The 15,810-nt window shown below is 44.6% G+C and overlaps 1 protein-coding gene across 7 annotated transcripts in view; it reads left to right on the top strand.

Moving 5' to 3' along the window:
* pyd (zonula occludens-like protein polychaetoid) overlaps positions 1 to 15,810 on the top strand; it is a 357,804-nt gene that overhangs the window by 318,607 nt on the left and 23,387 nt on the right. The gene's annotated exons all lie outside the window — the stretch shown is intronic.

A 15,810-nucleotide genomic window follows, 5' to 3' on the forward strand; every position in this document is an offset into this window, starting at 1 on the left:
ACCTTTTGCAGAAATTGCTCAAGAGGGAAAAAAAATAATAATTCATTGAAATTGTGTACGTTGAGTGCAAGAGTTTATAAGTTTCTTAAAGTCGGTTAGTGAGAGATTACAGATGCTTATTATGCCTTGTGCGAGATATGAATTCAGTAGCCTCGGAAGTGTATTACACGGCATGTGATGTCCATAGTTCGTTCGAGAGAGAGGAACATTATAGATTTCTGGAGAGTGAGTGATGTATGCTTAAATGTTTTCATGCAGATTTGCAATTTCTCTTAGAATTGTGCTGTCTTGCCTAGAGGCAAAATAGAATTTTCTCAACAGCATGCATTTGCATAAGAGGTATACTTGTGTTATATTATATTGCTCAAACAGGTGATTTGAGTGCTCCATTTAGTTAGCTATGATTCGCAGAATTTTTTTCAACATTCGGAAGAGTCTAGTTAGGTTTGCGTCAGTGGTGGTTGCCCAGACGAGATGACAGTAACGAACATGTGATAGAAACAAAGAATTGTATACTAATAACTTGACTGGTGTGGGTAAGTTGTATCCATTACGATTTAACCAGCCAGTGATGTTGCTAAGCTTCTGCAGCATAAAACTGACATCCCACTGTAGAGTGCTTTGAAAAACAACTTTTATTTTGTTAACAATCTCTATTTTCATTGAGTTTAATATTAAGCTGTCGTTAGCAGGGATATATGTACCCTTTGTGTGAAAAATGACTGCTTTAGTTTTTGTCCAATTTACATGTAGGGCATTTTCGTTTGACCAGACGTCAAGTTTGTGAAATATTTCATTTGAAGCAAGTAAGAGTGGGAAGAAATAAATATACTAGTGTCGTCAGCGTATGTTACAAACTTAGCATTCGGATTTATAGATGCAACATCATTAGTGTACAGTATAAGAAGCAGTTGCCCAAGTATACTGAGGAACACTGGACACAATATGTTTCTGTTTTGAGGTTGCATTATTTAAAAGCACAAACTGACGCCTTTCGTATAGGTAGGACTTAATTAATTGCAAAGGTAGACCTCTAATGCCGCAGGTTTCAAGCTTCTCGAGTAGAATTCAGTGGTTAACATGGTCGAAGGCCTGACTGAAATCCACAAATGTACCTACAGTAAGTAATTTCTCTTCAAAACTTCGGAGGATATATTCTTTTTGGTCTAAAAGGGTGAGTTCTGTGTATTTGTGTTTTTGAAAACCGTAATGTGATTTGTCTATTAGGTTATGCTTGGTGCAGAAAGAAGATAACCTATTAAACATTATTTTCTCCAATCCCTTTGAAAAAACAGGCAGCACAGATATAGGGCGGTAATTTTTCATACCCAACCTGTTGCCTTTCTTGTAGAGTGCCATAACTCTTGCAACCTTCATTTGCGAAGGAAATACACCTGACGGTAAACATAGGTTATAAATGTGAACTATAACCGGGGCAATTTCATGGATTACATATTTGACAGGTCGTACCTGTATAGCAGCGAAGTCAGAGCTTCTTGAATTCTTAAAATTTAAAAATATTGTCTGAACTTCTGAAGTAGTAGTTTGGTGGAAAAATATAGTATCTTTGTTTCGTACTAAAGGAAAAATGTATGGCGAAGAATTAATGGAACTGGTAACGTGGTCAACAAAATACTCATTAAAGGCATCCGCTATGCCCTCTCCTGTTATCACACGCCCACCAGACACAATCTTCTCCACCTTAACGAAGTGTTCCTGTTTGCGCAGAAGGCTGTTCAAGTTTTTCCATAACTTTTCCGGCTGTCCAGCACTTTATGTAATAGTCGTCCTTAGCTTTCTTTAACTCCTTATTTAATCTGTTCTGAGATGACTTAAAGAGTTGTAAGTCAGAGGTTTGGTGAGTTTTCATGAACGTGGCATAAAGTTTGTCCCGTTTCTTTATTTTCTTCAAGAGCCGTTTTGTAGTCCAAGGTTTTTTGCATGCTTGCAACGCAGACTACGTTTATCGATAAAGTGCCTGTGATAAGCATGGACAAAGGTGCTTATAAGCATATTGTCAGCATCCTCCGGGTCATTTAGGCTAAAACTGCTATTCCAGTTTAATCGACTGATCTCTGTGGGGAAGGCCTCAAGAGTTTCTTCCGTAATGGCTTGGAAAGTGGTTGTGGAGGGTCCTGAAGACGTAGTGTTCATGGGAGCCTTAACGCTAAGACATATGACACATGGTCACTGATCGGACAGCATAGTACAGCGCTAGTTGTATGTGAAGTGTCATAATTTGCAAAGAAGAGATCTATAATAGTTTCGGTTGTGGCGGTAATTCTGGTGGAAGTTTTGATGCAGTTCATGCATCCATTTGCAGCCAGTACATTTTCTAAGTCATGTTTCCAGGGGGTGTCAAAACTCATGTCGACGTTAAAGTCACTGCCAATAACAACATCCATTGTATTCTGGGCTGCAAACTCGAGCATTGTGTCCATAAAAGCAAGAAAAGCACTGAATTAGCAACTAAATGAAACCAGCTCTCTTCTTCTCCACAAACCTTGGCCAACGGTGGTGACACTATGCCCCACTGGGAAGCGCAGTGTCAGTTGCTGATTTCTCTGGGGCTTCCATTGAAATGAACAGGGTGAGCACTTTTGTTGGTTTCCCATGGGACTCGGCTGATGCGGCAGCCCAGGCAACAGGACTCCACTGTCAGGGAACGGTGGCTGCCGTGTTGATCCACACACAGGCCGTTGAAGAGTTGTCGCACTGTGCGGAGCATCGTAGAGACATGCGAGGTTGCCCCTGACAGGCAGGCACAGTCCGCACTGGCCATTGCTTCACCTCACCAGCTGTGGTTGTCAATTACTGATTGCTTTCCTCTTTGACAAATCGCTCGTTTATGGTCCAAACTAGTGACTTGGCGTACATAGTGCACCACTGCCGCCTGAGCACATCTCCACAGGTTGCGACAAGTGCAGCTGCTGTTGTTCACATGGCATGGCGTAGAATGCAAGCTGCCTGTGCTGAATGATCTCTCATCTGTTGCACTGGTTTGTGCAATGCCTGGCAAACACTTGATGGCCAAGTTGCTGACTTAGCGCAGAGCCAGCGTGTCTCGCACATTGTCCCTGCTCTCTCTGATATAGGCAGTGCTGGATTTTAAATCCCTTTATGCAGCAGTATGTATGATAATTTGTTATTCATGGCATAACAGCAGATACGTTGAAGGACGCAGGAGAGATTGTGCGGATTCGGAGGCAGTGATATAATATGATGTCCCAGATAAACGTGTGGGCTCGGGATGACATGCTTTTGATGAGATCGGAATATCATGAAAGTGGTTTTTGTAGGATTAAGTGGTAGCAAGTTATTTTGGCACCATAAAACAATATTCTGTAAGTACATGTTTAATTTTTTTATTAGGCTTGTGAAATTGCTGTCCTGAGTGAATAATGTCGTATCATCCGCGTAAAGTATACATCTTGTGTTATTTAAGGACAAAGGTAAGTCATTGATGAAAATGAGAAAAAGAAGAGTGTGGTGGCCCCGAAACATCGGCGCCAAAACAAAGAAGGACGCCAAGGTTCGTGGCCGGTGGCGTGCCACCAAATGAGCCATTCCGGTGACGATGTTTACATACACATGAAAGCGGCTGGTGCTCACGATGCATGATGAGAACAGCGCATGCATGATCAGACTAACGCCTTCTATACACAACAAAGTGGACCTAAAATGGAACCTTGTGGCACTCCTAAATTAATAGTTAAAGGGGAAGACAATGTTTCTTGTGGTTGGACAACTTGTATGCGGTTAGTGAGATAACTGCGTAAAAGAGCTAAAGCAGGCCCACAGATGCCTAGAGATTCTAATTTAGTGTACAGTATAGTGTGGTTAATTGTGTCGAATGCTTGGTGAAATCTAAGAAAACAGCACCGGCAAACAACCCATTATCAATATATTGCTTAATACTGTCTGTGAATTTGATTAAGGCTAGTTCTGTGGAGTAAATAGGCCGGAATCCAAATTGCTCATCTGCTAACAGCTGGAATTTAATGAGGTAGTTCATTATGTGATTAACAGTTTAACTTTTCTATTATTTTACTAAAGAAAGGCAATATAGTTATTGGACGGTAGTTACTTAGGCATTCTTTGTCGCCTTTCTTGAATATCGGCGTCACCTTACCTTTTTTAAGTTCAGTTGGAAAAACACCAGTCCTAAATACTAAATTAATAATGTGACTAAGAACATTAGACAGCTCACGACCCACCAGCTTTACTTTGAAAGAAGGAATTCCATCGATCCCAGGAGCGGTATTTTTTGGGCTAGAAATTATTTGGAAGACTTCGTCTGGTGAAGTAGGGCGCAAGTAAAAAGAGTGAGGGCATCGACGCGGGCCGTAGTAACTGCTTGGAGGCGGAGAACCGCGGCGCGAGAAGAAGGAATTAAATGCATTAGCAATGTCGGTTTGATCCGTTAAAGTACACTCACCGTCAGAGACTTTCGTTATGATCGTGTTGTTTTCAGCTATATTCAGAAATTCCTTAATTGTTACCCAATTCTTACGAGTGTCATTTCCATTTCTAAGTATTTCATTTTGGTAGTAATCTTGTTTGGAGCGTTTAAGTGCTGCGGAGAGAGTATCCGAGTATTTTTCATAGCGCTGTTTTAGGTGCTTGTTAAATGGCTGCTTTCTAACCTTTTTGAGAAGGTTATCTTTTTTATTTATACAGCTTAGAAGGCTGATTCCGGGGAACTGAGTACCAATGAGTGATGGGAGTTACTGATGTGCATGAGCTAATTATTTCTTTGAGCTTCGCAGAAAATTTACTGAACGCTTTATTGGCGCATGTTTCTTGTAGTATGCTATCCCAGTTTAGTCTCAGCCACTATCGCAACAAACTGGTTTCTATGAAATGTTTGCTTATAGCATTTTCTGGGGGGCGTGTTATTAGGGCATTCAATTAACAGGAAAATGGGATAATGGTCCGTGATATCAAGGTTGATGACTCCTGCGATTTGAGGCGTAATGACATTAGATAATATATGATCAATGAGGGTGCTAGAGCCTCGATGAGCAATGCGCGTTGGTGATGCCAATAGTGACTCCAAACCATGGCCGAGAAAGCAGTTTGTGTATACAGAACAAGAGCTGTCAGAAATGTCAGTTATGTCAATATTAGTATCACCTACGATTACAATGTTCTTGTTTTCACGATTTAGAATTTGGAGGATGACTTCTAGTTCATGGCAAAAGTGCTCGTAAGACACGGAAGGTGAGCGATAGATACTACCAATGACAGTGTTTCGGTGTGAAGCAAAAATTGCTTTGTCAAATTCTAACCATACTGATTCACACTTTTCTGTTTGAAACGCGATGTCGTGACGGCGTTTGTATGATATAGCATTAGAAATAAAGATAGCAGATCCTCCGTGTCGATCAGCTGACCTGTGGTAGTATTCATTGAGATAGCCAGGAAGAGCAACAGCCTATCATCGTCGGATGACAGCCATGTCTCAGAAAGACAAATGATTGAAAAGGCGGGGATCAACGAGCGTTGAAAAGTTTACTAAGTCATCGTAATACCTTGGTAAACTGCGAGAATTAAAATGGATAATAGACTTATGGGTATCAGCTGAATTTAGGAGGAGGCTTTTAAGGTGGTCTAGTGAGAAGTGCATGATGATTATTGATATCTGGTGCTCCGTCTACGTGAAGACTGAAAGATCATCAACTCCAGAGACGTCGCTATCCTTGGTCTCCCTTGCCCTGATACGGCCATTGTCTACCCACACAAACTCCCAGTTTTTCTCTTTTTTCACAGCCAGAGCTTAGCCAAGAAGACGTTTGTTCTCTGGGGTTAGGTGATCGTTCACGTAGATGGGCTTGTCATCGTTAGCATGGACCTTAAATCCGATGGAGCTCATGGAGATGCGTGCTTTTCTCGCTTTGGAAATAAATTCTGCCTTCTTGACGCGGGAAAAAATCGTGCTATGATGTTGGTGTCGGTTTTCGCAGGAACTCGATGCGCAACTTCAATGTCAGTGCTAGAAACTGGACAACCTATTTTCGAGCCAATTTCTTCCAGAATTGCGACGCAGCTCTCACCCTGAGTCGAAGGAACTCCCTTAACCTCAACGTTATTTATCCTGGAATATTGCTCCTGTTCAGACAATCGCTGTGCTAACTGCTTATAGCAACGAGCAAGTTCCTTATTCTCTTTTGTCAAGTCAGCTTGCTTAATTTTCATTGCCCCGTAGAGTTCATTGAACATAGCAAGGCTGTCTCGCAATTCGGACACTTCTTTTTTCAGCTCTTCAACATCTTTTGCCAATTCTGCATTGTTGGGCATTGTGACAGAGAAAGGACTGGTATGGGCAGCAGTGGTTGCGGCAGAAAAAGTACACATGGAAATCAATGAAACCTGCGGGAAGAGCACAGAATGGTCCGGGCTTGTTCACTGCCGCAACCCCGGCTGCCAAAAGTGTTATGTGAAAATATTGGAAGATATCTATAACGACTGCATGGCTACCATAGCCCTCCATAATGTCAGCAATGAAATTCCAATAAGGAAGATCTCGCCAATGTTATTCACTTTACAGGAGCTATTCCAAGGCCAGGATTGAGAACAGCTGGGGATAAGGGTTCAAGGTGCACTAAAGAGGGATCTGAACTCGTCTTTTTTACGACGGGAACTCAATCTGCATGTTTCATTTCATTTATTTCATCCTTAAGGGCCCAGGGAGGCCCAAGGAGGGACTTACAAGTGGTGTTGTGTAAATGCACCCATGATGAAACATACGCGCAATGAACGCAGCACTGCAACAGCAAACGCTAAAAAAAATAAAATAAATAGGATCAAGTGGTTATAAAATAAGGGAAGCAAAAAAAAAAAAACAGAAAAAACAGAGGGAAAATGAAGAAAAAAGTACAGGCCAACAAAAGGTTCACGTGTTCTGAAAATGACAGGTGAGTTTCGTGCGAAATGATTTGCGATGGTTGCATGAAACCATGTCATTGGGCAGGGCATTCCAGTGGTGTATTTGCGTCAGGGAGAAAGGAACTGCTCATTGCTAAAGTACGGTGCTGGCTATGGGGCGGCTGGAAGTTCGGATGGGTGGTTTCAGCGGGGGGGGGGGGGGGGCTGCTCTGACGTTGGACGGTAGAAAAAGCTGTGCAGGAGGCAAAGGCATGATATGATGCAGGGGGAGGTGGAACGTTTGAGTGCAGTGATGCTACTTTCTTTCGTGTATTCAGAGGTGAGAAAACGGGTCGTGCTGTTTTGGATGGCCTCAAGTTCGGCGGTGAGGTAGGCTTGAGAGGGATGCCAGATGGATGATGCAAATTCAAGTTTGGGACGAACGAATGTTAGGTAAGCAAGTTTTTTTGCTTCGGGAGATGCTGACTTGAGGTTATGTCGGAGATAACCTGAGACAAGGGGAGGCATCGGAACATATTCTTTGGATGTGGTTCACCCTAGATAGTGAAGATGTCAGAAGTAATCCAAGATACTTATATGACGTTGTTGGGGCAATCGGGACTGAGTTAATATTGTATGCATGATGAATGACTGCGCGTTTGCGAGAGAACGACAACAGTTGGCATTTGTCCAGGTTTAAAGGCCTGAGCCATCGGTCGCACGAACTGTGTCAATATCTTTTTATAGTAGGTGACTATCGGTGGGATCATGAATGGGGCTGTATATTACGCAGTCGTCCGCGAACAGTCTTAATCCGGCGTCTGTGTTTACTGAAAGATCGTTGATGTAAATGAGGAATAGCAGTGGCCAGCGCCCTGGGGGACACCTGATGATACACCGGCAAGGGGTGAGCATTGCATGAGGTGAATTGCATGCGCCCATCTAAGAAATGATCAGTCCAGGCTGTGAGGTTACCGGGAATGCCCAGGGAGGAGAGTTTTGCGAGCAGGTGCAAGTGAGGAACACGGTCGAAGGCTTTGGAAAAATCTAAAAAAATGGCATCTATTTGAAGGTCCATAAAGTGTAGGATGTCGTGTGTGAATTCGGCCAATTGGGTTTCACAGGATTAGTGTTTTTGAAAACCATGTTGATGGGGATAAAAGAAGTTAATTGAATCTAGATGGCTCATTAAGATAGACGATATAACATGTTCAAGTAATTTTGAAGAAGTGCTGGTCAACGAACTGGGGTGTATAGTTGGAAGGATTTGTGCGGTCACCTGTCTTGAATATTGGAATGATTTCAGCTATCTTCCAGTCATCGGGGACTTCTCCAGACTCCAATGACTGGGTAAAAATTAGGTGCAGGATTAGGCTTGAGACTGAACTAGTATTTTTCAAGAGTTTACTGTTTATATTGTCGCAGCCAGCTGATGAAGTTTTGAGAGAACTGATTAAGGTTGCTACTCCTGCTGGTGTGACTTGGGGCATGGGTATTGCTGATATGGCTGGCAAAAAACTTGGACTGCTAGTTGCTGAGGAGAACGCTGAACAGAAGTATTTATTTAGAATTTCCGCGCACTCATTGCTCTCTATGGGCTCGCGGTCAGCGTCAAGAAGCTCAATTCTAGAGGATCGCAGTTTAGGGGAGAGAATACGCCAGAATTTATTAGGTTTTGTTTGAAGGATAGAATGTAAGTCGGAAGAAAAAAACGTCAGTTTAGCGGAGGCCAATTTTTCATTATATTCTTTTGCGCATAGATGGTATCGTTCCCATGTTTCAGGCAGGTTATGCAAGTTAGCCTTACGATGAAGGCGCTTTTTCCTATTAAGATGCCTTTTCAGGTCTGTATTGAACCATTCGTTGTTACAGTCGGATTTTACAAGGAAGGACGGAATGTGTAAGTTTTTCAGTGTTACCATTGTAGTTTTGAAATGTTCCCAGTTGGCTCTGACCAAGCGAGCAACATTAATTACACAAAAGAGTTATAAAATTCTGATAGTGCGAGGTTGATGGTGTCGAAATTAGCCCTTTTGTAGTCGGTTATTATCTTTTTCGTTAGGGACTGCTTTGCGATGGACAGTAATAGGCAGATGTCAATTAGATTGTGATCGCTAATGGCTGGTAACATGGTGATGCCTTTAACGTCATCGGGGGAGGTTGTCAGAAGTAGATCAAGAATGTTGCTTCCTCTTGTGGGGCGTGTAATGACTTGGTGTGGGTTGAAGTCAAGTGTTAGATCGAGCAAGCGTTCGTGGGAAGGTGATCTATTCAGCAGCGAGAGTAAGGGCCAGCTCATGTTAGGGAAGTTGAAGTCGCCGAATAAATAGATGGGACAATTCCGAAATTTATCTCTGGTGTTGTACAGAGCAATGCACAGCACGTCACAGAAGGATGAATCACTATCAGGTGGCCGATAGCAAATACCAAAAACGACTTTCTTTGCCCTGTCATTCACGCATGCCCACGTGAGTTCAAGAGTGTCGTCATTAGAGATGTGAGAAGCTGAGCTATGAGGACGCCTCTGCCTTTTTTGTTTTTCCTGTCATGCCGATATATTGTGTAGTTAAGGTTGGGGGAAAATATTTCACTGTCTCTATCATCGTTCAGCCAAGTTTCAGTAAGTAGCACGACGTCCGATTCGATATCAGTAATGCAACCTTCAAGTTTGTCGCGTTTTGGGATGACGCTTCGGATGTTCGTGAACGCAATATTCAGGTCGAGGTGTAGTGACGGACGCTGTGTGATGACGGGTGAGCGTACTGGTTGGCGTCATGTATCGCTTCGTGCAGGGGGTGGTTCAGTGTTTCTGCACACGGCAGCTGCTGAGCTTGGGCTTTCCAGTACGCTATCAGCATCAGTGTTATATTAGTAGCATTTACTGCCTACATAAAGTTTGTCGAAAGCAAGTTTAAAGGCTCATTTTTTTGGTCTCATGAACTCAAGCAGCTTTGAATGTACGTAGTGTGTAGGAAATTCAAAGTCTTCTCTTATGGCGTAGTTCGTCCCTTTAAGTTTTTGCCCATGAGAAAGAATGTTCTCTTTTCAAAAGAAAACATTCGACAGAAGTCTGTCTGGTTGGGAAATTTAATGTTAGGAGAAGGTAAGTGACGCCAACCAAGTAAAATGCAGGAAAAACACGACATTTCGGGACCGGCTCGGCCCCTTCTTCACGGTGTGACTACGGGCGAGCGCAGCTTGGCTTTTTAAGCCCCTGCGTGGAGGACCTCTGGGTCAATGGCCGCAGCCCATGGACGTAGGATGAGGGGAGAGTCCCCAGGGAACGATTAACATTCTCTCGTGTTTGCTGAATGTGCCACGACTCGAGTAGAAGCCTCCTGCGTGGGTTAGCTTCCGTTTCCAATACAATGGTGCTGTCGAAGTCAATTGAGTGGTCTGCCCGGCGTCGTACATAGGGGAAACGAAGATCGTTAGGACTGATGCTTGGGCGAGTTGGTATGCCACGAAGAACTTCACGAAGAACTTCGAAGAAACGAAGAACTTCACGGAAAGGATGAGCCAACACAAAGCGGACGTCCGTCACATGAATCGTCAACGCAGCGCCGTGGCCGAACACTGCGAAGGGTGCGACCACCCAATTGACTTCGACAGCACCATTGTATTGGAAACGGAAGCTAACCCATGCAGGAGGCTTCTACTCGAGTCGTGGCACATTCAGCAAACACGAGAGAATGTTAATCATTCCCTGGGGACTCTCCCCTCATCCTACGTCCATGGGCTGCGGACACTGACCCGCAGGTCCTCCACACAGGGGCTTAAAAAGCCAAGCTGCGCTCGCCCGTAGTCACGCCGTGAAGAAGGGGCCGAGCCGGTCCCGAAACGTCGTGTTTTTCCTGCATTTTACTTGGTTGGCGTCACTTACCTTCTCCTAACATGTTCTCTTTTGTTTTGAACTGTGCCAACTTTACGATGATGGGGCGTTTTTTGTCGTCGGAATGACTTCCAATACGGTGGGCACGTTCGATGCTACTCCAGTCGAGTTGAAGGTCAAGGGGATCGGCGCAAAGTTGGACAATTTTGTTCGCTGATTCGGTCCGTGATTCGGTGTTTGTGTCGTCAAGGCCCAAGAAAAGCAAGTTGTTGCGGCGCACACGGTTTTTCGTGTCGATGTTGGCAGCTTTTAAGACTGCGATTTTGTTCTGTATATGACGAGGCACACACAACGACTGGACTATCAACTGTGCTTTATTGAAAAACAACCAGTCTGCCAGGAAACCTAACAGAGCATGTGCAGCTCAATGGCAGCACAAAACCAGCACAAAAGGCCGCGATGCTCGTGAGATATTCAAGCTGCAGTGTCAACGGGACAAGTAACCTATTTCCTTCTGCATCAAAGTGATAGATGCCGTGCTAATGCAGCTATCTCCTTGATTACTGATGTGAAATGCTTCGAGGATTTCCCGCTCAACCTTACCCTTGCCTCTACCGAGAAAAGTGACATTGGAAAACAACGGGTAGCACCCGCAATCGCGGCAATGGCGAGGCAAGTTTGCTCCGTCAGCCGGAGTCAGAAGAGAGTTAAGGTGCTCTCGTAGCCTCTCATTTATACACCGGCCAGTTTGGCTGATGTAAACTTTTTCGCATGTCAGCGGAATCTTATAAACCATCCGTGTCGCACAATAGCAGTTTTGATGCCATGTCGAACAAACAGGGGGTCTAGTTCTGCCACGTGAACAGAGGCTTGAAAGTCTGCAAGGAGCAGAAATGAGACACCTTGCCTTGCAGCAGCTTTTTTGATGTGGTGGGAAGGCACGTAAGGCATCACCTCAAATTTTCTTCTTTCATCCCCAGCAGGGTCAGCCACCTTTTCGTCACGACTCTTAATTATTTGCAGCAACGACTCTGCTACAGCATTCAAAAGCGGTTTTGGGAAACCGGACTCTTGCAACTGCTTAACCTGGTTGTCGAAACTTGACTTCATGCTGTGGTGGCAACTCTTCTGCAGAGCATTGCGAAAGCAGCTCATGGCAATCCCCCTCTTGACGACTTTTGAGTGTGCAGGCGAGTACGGTAACAAAGCCTTCTTACTCCTTGGTAAAAACACCAGCATACATGGCCATCATCACAAAAAGTTAGTTGAAGTTCTAAAAAACGAATCGACTGGTTAGCGGGTAGTTCAAAGGTAAAAGAAGGGGAGCTCGAGCAAGCTTTAAAACCTTCTAAGACATCTTCTGCAACCGCATGCAAGGAGTCATTCGGTGAAAGATTTAACATTATCAAGGAATCGTCAACATATCTAAAAACTTTGCACACTCGTTTGTCAAGAAGAGAGCCTAGAAGTGTGTCGTCAAACTTCGCTAAAAAAATCTGGCACAAGATAGGAGTAACGCTAGCACCAATATAGATTCCTTTTTCCTGTGTGAACAGACCGCCCCTAAAATCTACAAGGGTAGACACAAGATAACTTTTTAATAGTTCTAAGAGTGCATAGACAGAGATGCCACAAGCATTTTGGAAGGCAACTGGGCCGTTCTGTTCAATCGCTTCACGCACTGCAACAAATACTTCGTCATGGGGGATGCTGTAAAACAAGTCTTCGATGTCAGTAGAAAACCCAGCGTTGGCTCCGGGAATGCTGTTGCTGAGTACTTCAACCACAGCAGCTGCGCTTGCAGCGTAGCAGGGGTCCTGCACATCAGGGGACTGCAGGTGTCGCTGCAAATACTGGCCCTTTTGCCAGGTGTCAGCCTCGGTCACGATGGCCCTCAAACGGCAGTCTATCTTGTGCATTTTGGCGGAGAAAAAGATTTGGAGGCCTTGGCAATTCTTCACCCTCTGAGCCAGATTATCCAGTTTGTTGGCTTCTAGGAGTCTCACGGCTGTGGTCTTCAGTTTTGAAGGCTCGCGTTTCGTAGGATGAACACTTTTTGTGTGCGGCTGCCAAAGCCTTATCACCAAACGTGCTCGTAGGAAGAACCACAAACCCTCCTTCCTTGTCCGCTTGAAGAAGTGTGAGGTCGTTTTCGATCAAGTGGTCCACCACTTGGTGAAGCGCAGGGTCCCTGTGCCTTTGTTTTTGACAGGTAGTTGAGAGCTAGAACATCAGTGAGCATGTGAAAAACATCCCGCCACTTCGAGTTGTAGGGGCACAACACCATCACCAAGAAACGGTTGCTACTGCAGTATTGTTTGCAATGAATGGTTGAGGTAACTAACCTGAAACATCAGGAGTGCGGTGAGCATTGCGCAGTGACCGGTGTCGTGCCCTTCTTCTTGGAAACCTCAGATTATTGCCCTGTGCAGCTGATTTCCCTAATTTAAATCGGATTAAACATCCCAGTCATGCCTTGTTTTGAACTCGCCGCAGAAGGTAGAAGGAGTCGACCAGCCTCGGAGCCCTTCCCGTGGCGCCTTGCCACTCTGCCATCAGCGGAGTGGTACGTAGCAACCAGTGAAAGCAGAGTGCACGCCAGTTTTTTTATTTCTGTGTGCCTAATTTGGAGCTTTGTAGTCTCTGATCTGTTTACTCACAGAAACCTAAAAAAATAAAATAAAAGCGAAACCGCCTTGTGACTGCCTGACAGGCACCCCATGTGTTAGTTGGCTCCTGCTGCCGTCAGGGGCGGGTTCAAAAATAGAAGGGGGGGGGGGGGGGGGCAGGATGTTTAATCGGATTTAAATTAGGGAAATCGGCCGCGCAGGGCAATAGTTCCAAGGTATAATTGAAACAGCGCAAGGCCGGAGGAGAGGGCAGAGGAAACGGACCACACAGCGCTGAACTAACAACTGACACTTGCTTGGCACGCTGGGCGCATAAATACATTCAGGCTCCAGAGTAGAAGACACCGCAGAGAGCTCATTCATGTGCCCTGATCCCTGCGAGACAGCACTGGCCAAGATGCGCAGTTCAGGAAGCGAAGTTCTTTTTGCGATAAAGATACCAAAGGAGCACTTACACAGGAATCGCTGTACTTGATATTCGAGGCCCCTCGGTTGTTTCCCGACACAGCTGGTCTCTGTTCCTATCCACAACTCGGCAATATTCCAACTGTCGGGAGCAATCGCACTCACGGCAATGCATGCTGCGGTTGCGAGACTCTTTGGATGACTATATTGTTACAGTGCTGCGTGATCCTATCATTTAAGCATTGTCCTGTCTGGCCAGTATAAAACCTGTTACACGTGAGAGGAATGGTTTATATTGGCCAGGTTTTACATTGGCCAGACCGGACAATGATGTCACACGCCGCAATTTGCCAGGGAGTCTAGCTGTTAACTCTTTCGCTACCGCGGAAAAATGGACGATTTGGAGTGTACTGAAAGAAAAATTTTTTTCGCAAAAACTAACACACCCGGCACATATTGCAATGCATGAAATTATAGCTTATTAGTTACACTTCTGAATGAAACAAACAGAAGAGTTGTGTGTGCAAAAGTAAACGAATATTTATTTGTGAAATTTGCCAAAAACACGAAAAAAGTATATAGCAAAAACAAAAATTACTGGCTGCACTAAGCCAGAACTTGATTAGAGGAAAACTGGAATATACAAACTGTTGCACATGTTTATAGCTGTCGTTATTCACAGTTTCAGCTATGAGAAAAAATTACTGCACTTTCCATGGCCGGTCAAGTCAGGGGTCATGACTGTGGTGCCGCTGTGAAGAGCAATCAGGGGTGAAGATGTAAAGCAGAGGTAGACTGACAAGTGCTTCACATAAGGTTTTATCTTTGTTCCTCGCTTGTTCTCTGATAGCCGAGCTTGAAGTTTCTTCTTTTTTTCATTTTTTTCCGGTTGGTGTTGAATGGATTCTATGGGAGGATTGGGGGCGTGGACTTCTTTTAACTCATCATACCCGAAGATTTCTTGAATGAGCTGCTCCCTGAAAACCAGCTGATAAAATTTGGCAGAAGGGTTGAAATGCGGGCCAGTTGGTACATTGTAAAAGGAAAAAAAACCAGCCACACAAGACGAGGGACAAGAAGAGTGTACACACCACAACGACCAGGCTAACAACTGAAGTTTATTAGAAAATGCGTGGTCCGAGCAAGGGCAGCAGAGCATGCGCAACAGCATCATCACAAATCACTGAGCATAGGTGAGAAGAGACAAGAAATCTCATCTATCATGATCGACCTAAAAAGGCAAATTCTTTTTCAAGTAAGCGCACCGAGGTTGTGCTAATACAATCATGGCCTGACAAACCGATATGATATCCCTCCAGTATTTCCCGCTCCTGTTTTCCCTTGCCTCTACCAAGAATGGTGGCATTGCTGAACAAAGGATAGCAGCCACATTCATTGCAATGGCGAGGCAGGAGTGGCATTCGCGCAGCCGGTCATTAATACACCGGCCAGTTTGGCCGATGCATACTCTCTCGCATGTGAGGGGGAACACCACCTGCGCGACACGCTGCGTTGTGCAAACGCGGTTCCTTTCCCTGCCTCGAGAAATGCGCGAACCCAGTACCGACAGCTTGCAAGGAGCCGAGAACACCACGCTCCCTCCCTGCTTGGCCGCAACTTTTTTGATGTTGTGGCTCACTTTATGCACGTATGGCATGACCTTGAATTTCTTGAGTTCAGTTGCCCCAACGGGCTGACATTGACGTTACGTGCAAAAAAACTAACAAAAAAAACGAAAAACCAATTTTGGGAAATGATTTTTGATGGCAGAGGGCCAGAACAGATTATTCCGGTATTTCAGTAGAGATATAGTCGCGGCAGGTCAACAATTGCAATGTATATGTTGATTCCAATGAACTTCAGCATCTCCAAAGGATTCACGTCTTCCCATGAGCCGTCACGCCGAGCGTATGTTTGCTTCTCCAAAGTCTTCCTCCATGCATACTTATTAGTGTTTCCGCACGCGGTCTTCATCACTTCCACCGTGAAAAACATAAAAAAAAAGTGAGAGGTCGAGCGAATCTCCGAGCGCTGCTCCGCAGCGATGTGCCAATATGGACACCTAGCTCGACAAAA

The sequence above is a fragment of the Amblyomma mixtum genome, chromosome 10 (assembly GCF_055824585.1).
Source record: "Amblyomma mixtum isolate Tamu chromosome 10, ASM5582458v1, whole genome shotgun sequence".
In the NCBI taxonomy this organism is placed as follows: Eukaryota; Metazoa; Arthropoda; class Arachnida; order Ixodida; family Ixodidae; genus Amblyomma; species Amblyomma mixtum.